Consider the following 12,782-nt stretch of genomic DNA (forward strand, 5'->3'; position numbering starts at 1 on the left):
GTAGACATAGGAATCAGTGAGTGCGTATGTAGTAACTAGTATTGGTGTGTCAATGGTTTCAAAAATGATACTCTCTATTTAACACTGGGTGTAACGGAGGTTATATTAGAGTGTGAGGAGATGCATTGTATTATCACATGAATGATATCATCAGTGATGTGATCATTGATGTCAAGTGAGATGTCATCAGTGATGTCATTTGAGATGTCATCAGTGATGTCACTGACCATGTCATGAATGATGTAATATGTGACATGATCAGCAGTGGATTGCGGGTGCGCGATATATAGTTAGTGCAACTAACTATATATGGAATTTCAATGGTTTTGTGTGAGTAAAATAAGGTTTTTTAAATGCTAATTCCTAACTATATATGGTCTATAACCTATGGTTTTTTCAGTGAATTTTCAAGGTTTTGTAAATGCTAATTCCTAACTATATATGGTCTATAACCTATGGTTTTTTCAGTGAATTTCAATGGTTTTTTAATAGCAAATATCATAAGCTGTCGAATGTCAAGTACGTGGTAAGTGAAAACATTTTCGTGTTTATGCACACTGATCTGCTTTGAATGGTGCCCCCCCCCCCTCATTTCTATTAGGAGTACTCTCTCTTTGCAGATAGTGAAAGGTAGTTAACGCAGGTCTTTGCCCCCATTGTAATCCGTCGTGCCTGCTTCTCTCTCCATTTGATTCATTGTTATCCAAGTATTTACTGTTTTAGAATTAGTTCTCTTTGGTTCATTCTCTATTTACAAACAAACACAGAGTCGCAATACTCTGTTTAGTCTTTGCAGATAACGAAAAATCGTGTAAAAAAAAAGAAAAGGAATCGAGCAAAATCAGTAGGCCACTAATGGGATCTCTTTTTGACCTCGCTAAAATAGAAACATTAGGAACAACCCCTCATGACAAATACAAAACTAGTGAGATGAACTGAACTCCACACAATGATGGCTGCAAAACAGCTCGGCTCCGCCACCCACCCCGCCCAAAATAACGATAAAGAACGGCTGCCATGATTGGTTGCGGAATGACCACGACGGAGCTACGAAATGGTGCTGCTCTCATGCTAACCCCAGCTTCAGTCTGAAACATCCAGAAACACTGTAGACTACCAATTCGATCAGTTCCGGTAGCGCCCCAATGTAACCCGGTAGAGAAGAACTAGCCCTCCCCTCTTTGACTGATGGTTCTTGTTGCCTGTCCCTTCTGTTGTCATTTAACAGAACTATTTAACCTGCTGAAAGGGGTTGTGTTCCGACCGCTGGTTGGTGGAGACATTTTGACTATATTCTGTACCTGCGTTGTCGCGTAATGCGTCATATGACGCGCCGCGTTAGCGCATCCGGAAGTCATCCGGGGCGCGCAGCGCGTAACGTAAGCATAACAAGTCATGTGACTTGTTAATAAAACTTTTCATTGGTTCATTTTACTTTTCTTATTGTAATGATGAAAGGCTTGGTCATATGACCTAAAAATTACGCTTTTCATTACTTCCGAACATTATTTTTTCTTAAATATATGTTATAATGTTCCAGGCTAATGTACTTTCCCGGAAATTTTACAACTGTCCTGCAAGTAAAATATATTCTTTTTTCGAGAAAAAGAGCGTTTCTTCGTCCCATGACGGAGCCGTTGAGCAAAAGAGGGTCGACCTGCTGTCTTAGTCGCCGATACGCCTGAATATGAGATTCTTATCGATCACTTTGTTGCAGGAATAGAAAACACAACAGCCCTTGACCATTTATCTTTACTGCGTTCCTTCGTATTATACCTTTTACCCTTCATGTAATTGGTCTGCTTTATTTCACTTGCCTTTTAATGATGCTAAAACAGTGACTATTATTAAAAACTTTACCAATGTATATACTACTACCATGTTTTCTTTTAAAAACCTTTATTGTGAAAATTTCATTATACAAATACGAGCCTATAACCACGTGGGCCGGCCACGGAGCAAACTGTAATCGTATATGATAAATAGACATTTACACTGTAGAGGAACGTAACGGGCGGGCCATTAGGTTGCAAGAACTAAGGTGTCTAACAGTTACGGAATCGGTGGACGTACATTTTATAATTAAAATACGACAGGGCCAGTTACAATAAAATTATCTAGATATACATTTGCGGGCAAGTACCATGGGTGACGTTAATTCGAACTTTCAACAGTACAGTAATCAATAACACATCAGAACTTAATATCAATAGGGATGTCGAAATATTCAATCAATTCTCGTCCCCGCCCGCCATGTGCTTCAAAACTGCATACGTATCTCGTGATTTCAAGGTTCTGCAACCAGTACACAACAAGGAGTTACGAGTCCCATTTATTCTGGCGCCATTTTGGGCGAGGACGGGCAGGTCCAGGATATAGTCAAAATGTCTCTACCAACCATCGACTATGATGATGTTCATATGCTGTATTTATTAGAGTAACACTCAGATGTCCACATGAAATAAATTTGCCACAATCTAAACATGTCATTTTAATCTTTCCAAAGTTCTTCTAAATATTTGGGACCGTTTCCCTTGCCTCTGAAGCTCTCAGTGCCACTTCTTTGATGAATGTACTAGCAGGTCAGGGGTTCTCCTCCAAATCTCTCTTTTATGCAGCACTATAATTAATTGGTGCCACCTCTCCATATGACAATGCATGGTATAGTTACCACAACTATATTTTTTTTCGGTTCCTCTAGAGAGTTCATCGTGGCAGATGAAGCGTGTAACGTACCGGGCATTTACCTTTTTTTGCATGTACAGGAAAGGAAAAAAAAATCGAGCGTCCGAGTTCTAAGATGTCCCAGGCCCATTTTAGTGGACCAGGCCCAAATCCAAAGAACAGGCCGCCATTTTGAGAGTCCTGTTGCAGCCGCCTGTCGCTGTAGCATCAAGAGCAGCCGAAACTCAGCTGAATGGCAACTGAAACGGTAAAGGGGCGCCCCACTACAGCAGACGAGCCAGGCCCAAATCCAAAGAACTGCTATCTCACAGGCTAATGGGGCGACCCACGCCGAGTTTCAGCATTGTAGGATGACCACACAAGTACAGCAACTTGCTAGACATCACCTCGGTGCCATCCGGATCTCGGCGCCCCACTGCAGATGAAGTGCCTCTCAACTATGAAACCACCACGGTGACATCCGGATCTTGGCGCGTTGTGCTGCCTTCGGCCTATTCGCACATCGGTCCGCTACTGACGCCATCTCACAGGCTAATGGGGGTTGCAGCCGCCTGTCGCTGTAGCATCAAGAGCAGCCGAAACTCAGCTGAATGGCAACTGAAACGGTAAAGGGGCGCCCCACTACAGCAGACGAGCCAGGCCCAAATCCAAAGAACTGCTATCTCACAGGCTAATGGGGCGACCCACGCCGAGTTTCAGCATTGTAGGATGACCACACAAGTACAGCAACTTGCTAGACATCACCTCGGTGCCATCCGGATCTCGGCGCCCCACTGCAGATGAAGTGCCTCTCAACTATGAAACCACCACGGTGACATCCGGATCTTGGCGCGTTGTGCTGCCTTCGGCCTATTCGCACATCGGTCCGCTACTGACGCCATCTCACAGGCTAATTGGGCGACCCACGCCGAGTTTCAGCATTGTAGGATGACCACACCAGTACAGCAACTTGCTAGACATCACCTCGGTGCCATCCGGATCTCGGCGCCCCACTGCAGATGAAGTGCCTCTCAACTATGAAACCACCACGGTGACATCCGGATCTTGGCGCGTTGTGCTGCCTTCGGCCTATTCGCACATCGGTCCGCTACTGACGCCATCTCACAGGCTAATGGGGCGACCCACGCCGAGTTTCAGCATTGTAGGATGACCACACCAGTACAGCAACTTGCTAGACATCACCTCGGTGCCATCCGGATCTCGGCGCCCCACTGCAGATGAAGTGCCTCTCAACTATGAAACCACCACGGTGACATCCGGATCTTGGCGCGTTGTGCTGCCTTCGGCCTATTCGCACATCGGTCCGCTACTGACGCCATCTCACAGGCTAATGGGGCGACCCACGCCGAGTTTCAGCATTGTAGGATGACCACACCAGTACAGCAACTTGCTAGACATCACCTCGGTGCCATCCGGATCTCGGCGCCCCACTGCAGATGAAGTGCCTCTCAACTATGAAACCACCACGGTGACATCCGGATCTTGGCGCGTTGTGCTGCCTTCGGCCTATTCGCACATCGGTCCGCTACTGACGCCATCTCACAGGCTAATGGGGTGACCCACGCCGAGTTTCAGCATTGTAGGATGACCACACCAACTTGCTAGACATCACCTCAGTGCCATCCGAATCTTGGCATCTCAACGCCTAGTGGTATCTTCCATACAAAAAATATTGTTACGCTGCCTTTGGCCCCATTCGCACATCAGTCCGCAACTTAGACATCACCTCGGTGCCATCCGGATCTTGGCATCTCAGCGCCTTGTGGTGTCTTCTATTCAGAAAATATTGTTGCGCTGCCTTTGGCCCCATTCGCACATCGGTCCGCTACTGACGCCATCTCACAGGCCAACGGGGCGCCCCACGCCGACTTTCAGCATTGTAGGATGGCCACACCAGTACCACAACTTGCAAGACACCACCTCGGTGCCATCCGGATCTTGGCATCTCAGCGCCTTGTGGTCTCTTCTACACCGGAAATATAGTAGAAAATATTGTTGCGCTGCCTTTGGCCCCATTCACACATCAGTCCGCTACTGACACCATCTCACAGGCCAACGGGGCGCCCCACGCCGACTTTCAACATTGTAGGATGGCCACAGAAGTGCGACAACTTACTAGACACCACCTCGGTGCCATCCGGATCTTGGCGCGTTGTGCTGCCTTCGGCCTATTCGCACATCGGTCCGCTACTGACGCAAACTCACAGGCCAACGGGGCGCCCCACGCCGACTTTCAGCATTGTAGGATGGCCACACCAGTGCGGCAACTTCCTACACACCACCTCGGTGCCATCCGGATCTTGGCGCGTAGTGAAGCTGCAGCAGCTGCAAATAAGCTTCAGACAGTGTTACAACCGCTGCTCAGAACTCTCAACTATGACACCACCTCGATGCCATCCGGATCTTGGCGCGTTGTATTGCCTTCGGCCTATTCGCACATCGGTCCGCTACTGACGCCGCCTCACGTGCCAACGTATTTTCTCCGCATTTTATACCCTATGCCGCATAACAGGTCATGTGACTTGTTTATAAAACTTTTCATTGGTTCATTTTACTTTTGGTTTCCTAATGATGGAAGGCTTGATCATATGACCTAAAAACAACACTTTTCATTGGATGAAAACTTTTTTTTCCCCCCAAACGATGAAAGCCCCACCTTGTTTCTGGATGTTTCAGACTGAAGCTGGCGTCACCATGAGAGCACCACCATCTCGTGGCTCCGTCGTGGTCATTCCGCGAGCAATCATGGCAGCCGCTCCCCACCAGAAGCCTGCAGGAGTCGGGGCCCCCAAAACTTTTGATGAATTCTCAAGGCGGAGGGGACGCTTTCGAGAATGGGGTCCAAGACCTAGCAGACAAGCGTCCGATTTCCAAGGTGTCCCAGGGCCATTTCAGTGGACCAGGCCCAAAAAGGAAACAGCCTGCCACCATTTTGAGAGTCCTGTGGCAGCCGCCTATCGCTGCACCGCAAGAGTGGGCGCAACTCAGCTGAATGGCGGATTTTGACACAGTGGACCAAAAGCGGACGGAATGGCAACTGAAACGGTAAAGGGGGGCCCCACTACAACAGACGAGACTCCACCTGGAGAGGCCCGTTCACGCCGCCTCCCCCGGGGCGCCCCACGCCGTTATTCGGAGCAGCATTGTAGGATACCAAAACCAGTGCGGCAACTTACTGGACATCACCTTGGTGCCATCGTTCTGCTGCCTTGGAACTATTCGCACAACAGTTTGCTACTGATGACCCACCCCCCGCGACGCCCCACGCCGTTATTTGCTGGGTGGCAACTTACTAGACATCACTTTTGTGTCATCTAGATTTCGGCGCGTTCTGCTGCCTTGGAACTATTCGCACAACAGTTTGCTACTGATGACCCACCCCCCGCGACGCCCCACGCCGGAAATCTGGACGTTGTGCTGCGTTGGGACTATTCGCACAGCCGACCGCTACTTCGTTGTTTTTCTCTAAAAATGTTTATATGTTATTACTATTTTTGTTTTCTTGTATATATTTATAAATTATTAAAGTTTTATAATCTTACTACTTTGTCGGAGTGCTATATATTTTTAATGTGACACATAATTGTAAAAACTTTGATGTACAAAGAGTCATCCCTGGAATCTTCCGCTTCACGCTCGGTCCCCTCCCCAATCACAATACAGAATGGTTTTCAGATAATAGCAACGCTTCTGCTGTGACGGATCTCATCGAGTGTGGGCCTTGATCTACTATAACTCCTTTGAAGACGGGTGATTCTTTACAGCTGTGGCCATAAACTACATCTGCAGGGCTAGCTGATACCCTAGGACCAGCCTGGACAATCGGACACAGAGGAAAAGGAGTGTCAGAGGGTGCGGTAGTGAATAGGGCGAAAGGGAGGTGTCGGGCGGGCACAGGGTGTGATTCTCAGGGAAGAACAGCGCAGATGGGGGGAGGTTTATTACCCATGCATAAAACAGAGAGCGGGGGTGACCACTGCCTGGGGGAGATGCTTGCGAGGGTGGGGAGCCATGCTAAGGATCGACAGCGTGCACAGAGTGGGTCTGGTCAAGGCATCTAAAATGGCTGCCGTGCACGACAAAAGTGTGGCATTTGAAAAAAGACAAGATGGCGCACACAATGTTTTTCAACAATTCCTGATTTCCTTCGAATCGAACGTTAACAGACGTTGGGGCATATTACCAAGGTTAAGCGATATTTATCCCTAACGATGCTTAGCAACGATTTTTTTACCGTCAGAAATTATCGCAGATAAACCTTGCTATTATCAAGGTTTATCGCAAATACGATAAAAAACGAGCGCAATGCATTAATGTCGCTGAAAACTCCGCGATATTCATGCATTACCGAGCTAATGCTCTTAGCCATGTTATCCACCTCCCATTGGATAACATGGCTAAGAACTGCTCAGGGCAGCTGTTACTTTTTGGAGATATTCGCGCTTATCTCGAATATTTCCAAAAGTTGATAATAGGAGATAGCGATGTTAGCGACTGTTTCCAGTCGCTAACATCTTGGCATGCCCACTTTGCATGTCATTAGTGATAAATATCACTCACATGCAAAGTGGGACCCAAGATGGTCGCTATCTCCTACTAGCCGTCGCTAACTGGTGTTAGCAACAGCTAGGTAATACACATATAATTTTATCTCCGCGAAGCGGAGCGCTGTTACAGATATATATCTTGTTTTTGAACGTTAATTTCTCAAAATGCACTGAAGCACATATATTGAGACATAGCAAAGGCACATCGGGCTACCAGTCCCTAATATTTTACCAAGTTTCGTGCAAATCCATTCAGCCGTTCGATTATTATTATTATTATTTTTTTTTGCCCCGCGGGGCCCTTTTAAAACCTCCACATCAAACCTAGGGGGTCAGCGAGGATCTACTATGCCCCCTTATGGTCATCAGCCGTTCGATTATTATTATTATTTTTTTTTTTGCCCCGCGGGGCCCTTTTAAAACCTCCACATCAAACCTAGGGGGTCAGCGAGGATCTACTATGCCCCCTTATGGTCATTTGCCCCTTCGCTTTGGCCTCCTCTTGTCTCTCAATCCTACCGAGAGACAAGATGGCGGCCGCTACGGACTGTTTGGAATGTTGACAGACGCCGGAGAACCAATCAGCTTCGCAAAGCTCCGTAACGCGAAAAGTACGCGAAGCGGAGCGCTGTTACAGATATATATCTTTTTTTGAACGTTAATTTCTCAAAATCCACTGGAGCACATATATTGAGACCTAGCAAAGGCACATCGGGCTACCAGTCCCTAATATTTTGCCAAGTTTCGTGCAAATCCATTCAGCCGTTCAATTATTATTTTTATTATTTTTTTTTGCCCCGCGGGGCCCTTTTAAAACCTCCACATCAAACCTAGGGGGTCAGCGAGGATCTACTATGCCCCCTTATAGTTATTTCCCCCTTTGTTTTGACCTCCTCTTGTCTCTCGATCCTACCGAGAGACAAGATGGCGGCCGCTACAGACTGTTTGGAATGTTGACAGACGCCGGAGAACCAATCAGCTTCGCTTCACAAAGCTCCGTTGCGCGAAAAGTCCGCGAACCAGAGCGCTGCCTGGTCCGCGCTTACAGATATATATCTTTTTTTAAACGTTAATTTCTCAAAATCCACTGGAGCACATATATTGAGACCTACAAAAGGCACATCGGGCTACCAGTCCCTACAATTTTGCCAAGTTTCGTGCAAATCCATTCAGCCGTTCGGGCTAAAAGTGAGGCCAACCGCCCTATGGAAAACTCAATGTTAAAAACACGTTTTGGGACCCCCCTTTTTTCTCGGCCCCCACTGGACGAACCCCCCCCAAATTTTCAAGGGCTGCTCAGAAACAAAATGTGCCATTTTCCTGAAAATTTCAGCCAATTCCGTCCACAAACGCCAAAGTTATTAGACATAGAATTTTCAAAAAACCCATAGAGAAAAAATCCTAACTATATATACCTACTGGCGACCGCCAGTAGGTAATAGATATATATAAATATATATATTGATAGTTAGAAAGATAGCCAGATAGACAGATCGATAGATAGATATTTATTTCAATGAAATAATTTCTTGATAATACTGATTGTTTTTGGCTAGGAATTTCTGTATTGAAATATTTAGGAAAAAAGATGAATTGTCCTAACCAAAAGCAGCAAATCTGCCTATTACAATACTGTGAATTGATGGAGGGTATGCCTTAACCCCAAGGAGGTGAGCACTGTTTAACTGGTGCCAATAAGTCCTCGTTAGTATAGTGGTCAGTATCCCCGCCTGTCATGCGGGAGACCGGGGTTCAATTCCCCGACGGGGAGGCGATTCCTTTTATTCACACAATTAAATAAAATGACCTTTCTAACATTGTAAAATATATCTGTCATTATCCTTGCCTATTCCGATTGAGAAAAAAGGTTGAATTCACTGATGAACAAAATGCTTACTGATGTGTTAACTGAAATTCATAATATGCTCTGAATATTTCAATATGCACAGGCGTACCATCAAAAACACTTTACATCTGCATTCTCTTGGAAAATGAGATGAAGCAGTGGTGAATCCTAGGCTGCTGTTCCACTCGATTGGCACAATTTACAAGTAGAATGACTGCTTTTGGTTAGTAGTGACCCCTGGTGGCTAATAGTTATAAGCTGCAAATGGTAAAGTGAGCTGATTATATATATATATATATATATATATATATATATAAATATATATATTGATAGTTAGAAAGATAGCTAGATAGACAGATCGATAGATAGATATTTATTTCAATGAAATAATTTCTTGATAATACTGATTGTTTTTGGCTAGGAATTTCTGTATTGAAATATTTAGGAAAAAAGATTACTTGTCCTAACCAAAAGCAGCACATCTGCCTATTACAATACTGTGAATTGATCGAGGGTATGCCTTAACCCCAAGGAGGTGAGCACTTTTTAACTGATGCCAAGAAGTCCTCGTTAGTATAGTGGTCAGTATCCCTGCCTGTCACGCGGGAGACCGGGGTTCAATTCCCAGAAGTGGAGGCGATTCCTTTTATTCACACAATTAAATAAAATTAACTTTCTAACATTGTAAAATATATCTGTCATTATCCTTGCCTATTCCGATTGAGAAAAAAGGTTGAATTCACTGATGAACAAAATGCTTACTGATGTGTTAACTGAAATTCATAATATGCTCTGAATATTTCAATATGCACAGGCGTACCATCAAAAACACTTTACATCTGCATTCTCTTGGAAAATGAGATGAAGCAGTGGTGAATCCTAGGCTGCTGTTCCACTCGATTGGCACAATCTCCTTGCTCACCTCCTTGAGTGGAACTGTCAAGGAGGTGAGCACTGTTTAACTGATGCCAATAAGTCCTCGTTAGTATAGTGGTCAGTATCCCCGCCTGTCACGCGGGAGACCGGGGTTCAATTCCCCGACGGGGAGGCGATTCCTTTTATTCACACAATTAAATAAAATGATGTACTTTCTAACATTGTAAAATATATCTGTCATTATCCTTGCCTATTCCGATAGAGAAAAAAGGTTGAATTCACTGATGGCCAAAATGCTTACTGATGTGTTAACTGACATTCATAATATGCTCTGAATATTTCAATATGCACAGGCGTACCATCAAAAACACTTTACATCTGCATTCTCTTGGAAAATGAGATGAAGCAGTGGTGAATCCTAGGCTGCTGTTCCACTCGATTGGCACAATTTACAAGTAGAATGACTGCTTTTGGTTAGTAGTGACTCCTGGTGGCTAATAGTTATAAGCTGCAAATGGTAAAGTGAGCTGAATATATAGATATATATATATATAAATATATATATTGATAGTTAGAAAGATAGCTGGATAGACAGATCGATAGATAGATATTTATTTCAATGAAATAATTTCTTGATAATACTGATTGTTTTTGGCTAGGAATTTCTGTATTGAAATATGTAGGAAAAAAGATGACTTGTCCTAACCAAAAGCAGCAAATCTGCCTATTACAATACTGTGAATTGATCGAGGGTATGCCTTAACCCCAAGGAGGTGAGCACTGTTTAACTGATGCCAATAAGTCCTTGTTAGTATAGTGGTCAGTATCCCCGCCTGTCACGTGGGAGACCGTGGTTCAATTCCCCGACGGGGAGGCGATTCCTTTTATTCACACAATTAAATAAAATGATGTACTTTCTAACATTGTAAAATATATCTGTCATTATCCTTGCCTATTCCGATTGAGAAAAAAGGTTGAATTCACCGATGGACAAAATGCTTACTGATGTGTTAACTGAAATTCATAATATGCACTGAATATTTCAATATGCACAGGCGTACCATCAAAAACACTTTACATCTGCATTCTCTTGGAAAATGAGATGAAGCAGTGGTGAATCCTAGGCTGCTGTTCCACTCGATTGGCACAATTTACAAGTAGAATGACTGCTTTTGGTTAGTAGTGACCCCTAGTGGCTAATAGTTATAAGCTGCAAATGGTAAAGTGAGCTGATTATATAGATATATATATATATATATATATAAATATATATATTGATAGTTAGAAAGATAGCTAGGTAGACAGATCGATAGATAGATATTTATTTCAATGAAATAATTTCTTGATAATACTGATAGTTTTTGGCTATGAATTTCTGTATTGAAATATTTAGGAAAAAAGATGAATTGTCCTAAACAAAAGCAGCAAATCTGCCTATTACAATACTGTGAATTGATCGAGGGTATGACTTAACCCCAAGGAGGTGAGCACTGTTTAACTGATGCCAAGAAGTCCTCGTTAGTATAGTGGTCAGTATCCCCGCCTGTCACGCTGGAGACCGGGGTTCAATTCCCCGACGGGGAGGCGATTCCTTTTATTCACACAATTAAATAAAATGAACTTTCTAACATTGTAAAATATATCTGTCATTATCCTTGCCTATTCCGATTGAGAAAAAAGGTTGAATTCACTGATGAACAAAATGCTTACTGATGTGTTAACTGAAATTCATATTATGCTCTGAATATTTCAATATGCACAGGCGTACCATCAAAAACACTTTACATCTGCATTCTCTTGGAAAATGAGATGAAGCAGTGGTGAATCCTAGGCTGCTGTTCCACTCGATTGGCACAATTTACAAGTAGAATGACTGCTTTTGGTTAGTAGTGACCCCTGGTGGCTAATAGTTATAAGCTGCAAATGGTAAAGTGAGCTGATTATATAGATATATATATATATATATAAATATATATATTGATAGTTAGAAAGATAGCTAGATAGACAGATCGATAGATAGATATTTATTTCAATGAAATAATTTCTTGATAATACTGATTGTTTTTGGCTAGGAATTTCTGTATTGTAATATTTAGGAAAAAAGATTACTTGTCCTAACCAAAAGCAGCACATCTGCCTATTACAATACTGTGAATTGATCGAGGGTATGCCTTAACCCCAAGGAGGTGAGCACTTTTTAACTGATGCCAACAAGTCCTCGTTAGTATAGTGGTCAGTATCCCCGCCTGTCACGCGGGAGACCGGGGTTCAATTCCCCGACGGGGAGGCGATTTCTTTTATTCACACAATTAAATAAAATGATGTACTTTCTAACATTGTAAAATATATCTGTCATTATCCTTGCCTATTCCGATTGAGAAAAAAGGTTGAATTCACCGATGGACAAAATGCTTACTGATGTGTTAACTGAAATTCATAATATGCACTGAATATTTCAATATGCACAGGCGTACCATCAAAAACACTTTACATCTGCATTCTCTTGGAAAATGAGATGAAGCAGTGGTGAATCCTAGGCTGCTGTTCCACTCGATTGGCACAATTTACAAGTAGAATGACTGTTTTTGGTTAGTAGTGACCCCTGGTGGCTAATAGTTATAAGCTGCAAATGGTAAAGTGAGCTGATTATATAGATATATATATATATATATATATAAATATATATATTGATAGTTAGAAAGATAGCTAGGTAGACAGATCGATAGATAGATATTTATTTCAATGAAATAATTTCTTGATAATACTGATAGTTTTTGGCTATGAATTTCTGTATTGAAATATTTAGGAAAAAAGATGAATTGTCCTAA

The 12,782-nt window shown here is 43.3% G+C and overlaps 3 non-coding genes across 3 annotated transcripts; all 3 read left to right on the plus strand.

Moving 5' to 3' along the window:
* Positions 1-8,931: 8,931 nt before the first annotated feature.
* On the plus strand, positions 8,932-9,003 carry TRNAD-GUC (transfer RNA aspartic acid (anticodon GUC)). The gene has a single exon. It is a non-coding gene; the product is annotated as a tRNA-Asp (tRNA).
* A 1,051-nt stretch (positions 9,004-10,054) lies between these two features.
* On the plus strand, positions 10,055-10,126 carry TRNAD-GUC (transfer RNA aspartic acid (anticodon GUC)). Its single transcript has one exon. It is a non-coding gene; the product is annotated as a tRNA-Asp (tRNA).
* Positions 10,127-12,169: 2,043 nt separating this feature from the next.
* Positions 12,170-12,241, plus strand: TRNAD-GUC (transfer RNA aspartic acid (anticodon GUC)). Its single transcript has one exon. It is a non-coding gene; the product is annotated as a tRNA-Asp (tRNA).
* The last annotated feature ends 541 nt before the right edge of the window (positions 12,242-12,782 follow it).

Source organism: Lissotriton helveticus, chromosome 1_2 (assembly GCF_964261635.1).
Source record: "Lissotriton helveticus chromosome 1_2, aLisHel1.1, whole genome shotgun sequence".
Classification (NCBI taxonomy): domain Eukaryota; kingdom Metazoa; phylum Chordata; class Amphibia; order Caudata; family Salamandridae; genus Lissotriton; species Lissotriton helveticus.